This window comes from Austrofundulus limnaeus, unplaced genomic scaffold (genome assembly GCF_001266775.1).
Source record: "Austrofundulus limnaeus strain Quisiro unplaced genomic scaffold, Austrofundulus_limnaeus-1.0 Scaffold510, whole genome shotgun sequence".
Lineage (NCBI taxonomy): Eukaryota > Metazoa > Chordata > Actinopteri > Cyprinodontiformes > Rivulidae > Austrofundulus > Austrofundulus limnaeus.
In genome coordinates this window covers 37,778-39,795 of record NW_013952912.1, presented here as the reverse complement: position 1 = coordinate 39,795, position 2,018 = coordinate 37,778, and the positions used below count along the sequence as shown (strand labels likewise).

Genomic DNA, 2,018 nt, shown 5'->3' with positions numbered 1-2,018 from the left:
GTCCCCTTCACTTACTATTGTTGTGACGCCTATGGTTCAGACTCCTGCAGATACAAGGTCCACGTGGATGCTTGTGTGGCAGAAATACAAGAGTTAACTGAAGCTGCTACATGGAGATACGTGCCCTCATGAGACAACCCCGTAGACGACATCACTCGTGGCCTCACTATCCAAGACATCAGCTAGATGGACAGATGGACCTAAATTCCTGAAACTGACTCCAAGTGACTGGCCAAATCTACCACCCCCACCTCAGAGTGATCCTGAAGGTGAGCTGAAACAACAAGTTGTTTGTGTAACTATGTCTAGCTCTAGTGTTCCAGATCCACATCTGTACCAGACTTGGGACAGCTTCTTTAAAGCCATTGCACATCAGCTTCATGGGGCTGCTGACCCCAACAACCCTCTCACTGCTGATTCTGAACTAGAAGCTCTACAACAAGCCCAAAGAGAGTCATTCCTAGAGGAAATCACACAGTTAAGGCAGATAAACCCATTGGCAAAGCCAGTCGTCTTCTATTTGCACCTGAGTTTGATGACTTCAGAGTGGGAGGCCGTTTGTGTCACAATCCTGATATAACTGTAGATGAAGTGCATCCCATAGTTCTGGACACAACTCATCATACAGGATTATGAGAGGCTCCAGCATCCCAGGCCAGAAAGGGTGTTTGCTGAGATCAGAAGGAGATACTGCGTGTTACATGGATGTGAAGCAGTATGTCGCCATCAGAAATCCTGTGTTGAGTGCAAGAGGTGGAAAAGACACCCTAATTAATTTTCACAAATATGGGGAACATTGTATGTACAAGAGTTAGGAATTATGAGCCAAAAAGGGATGAGTTTTTACTGGTAAAAGTTTATAACAGATGCATTTTAAATAAATGTTACAAATGTGTTCATTCCTACAAGCAGTCAAATGTTTTTTATATTTATAAAATACACAAAACTATGGATGTTGAGAATATTTTACGAGTAATCCATCCATTACGTCCTCCTTGTTCCTAATCAGGGTCAAGGTGGAGGCTGAAGCCTCTCAGGTCTCCAGACCATTACAGGGACACAGAATGAAACACCACTCCAGAGCTCCAAAGTGTTTCAAAACTGGGAGTACACATTTAAATGTAACTTGTGGGTTTTAGTGTTTGAGGCAGTATTTAGAAATGTTAATATTGCAGTAATTTAGAATGCGTCATTTAGACACTGATGCATTTTTAGAACCACACATTTCCCTCAAAGTGAAAAACAGCAAACTGATCTGGAGTGCGACACCAAAGACAATCCAGACTTTCCCCTCGGGTAAACATCACATCTCACTGCACTGACCATGCTCTGTGAAGAATCTGGTCAAAACATTCCTTACAGAAGAGCAATATGAACCATAACTACATGATATTCAGATGTGTTAAATGTATGGCAAACTAAGCAGGCTTGTCTTTGACTTGTAGCCCACCTGGAGAAAAAAAAATCCAGCCACCACTGGTCTGATCCCTTCAGAGTGTAAGGACATTAAATACAGACCCCAAAATTAAAATTTCAACATTTTTAATCGTCGCCGACTGTCGCGTTGCTGTGGGGGCCATCGTCGCCGACTGTCGCGTTGCTGTGGGGGCCATCGTCGCCGACTGTCGCGTNGACCAGAAGATGCCACTCCACCATGAGTGGCAATGCCTGATAGGCCTGGCGACTGAGGTTGTGGATCCCCTGACTGAAAAGGTTGGTTAGCCTGCACCACTGTTGGAGCAGGAGGATTACTACTCTCCAAAACATACATATCCTCATCACCTGACATCTCATCCTCAAATCGATGATCACCAAGTGGTGAGCTGGGACCAATGGCACCTTCTCCAGACTCTTCTGCTGCCGCCTTTAACAGTATGCGGTTGACATTTCTGATTTTAGCTAAATCAGTTACCGGTGCTATAGTATACACTGAACCTCCTTCACCAGGCTCTCTGAGGACTTTATACTTTACTGGGCCATATAGGTCATGGATCTTATGACGTCCTCGGGGAGTAAAG

At 44.4% G+C, this 2,018-nt stretch overlaps 1 long non-coding RNA gene across 1 annotated transcript in view; it reads left to right on the top strand.

The window, feature by feature from the left end:
• Positions 1-1,540: 1,540 nt before the first annotated feature.
• The window catches only part of LOC106530328 (uncharacterized), a 14,561-nt gene continuing 14,083 nt past the window's right edge, over positions 1,541-2,018 (top strand). Inside the window, exons 1-2 of the long non-coding RNA XR_001311769.1 lie at positions 1,541-1,629; positions 1,690-1,692. This is a non-coding gene — a long non-coding RNA (uncharacterized LOC106530328). The remainder of the gene's footprint in view (positions 1,630-1,689; positions 1,693-2,018) is intronic.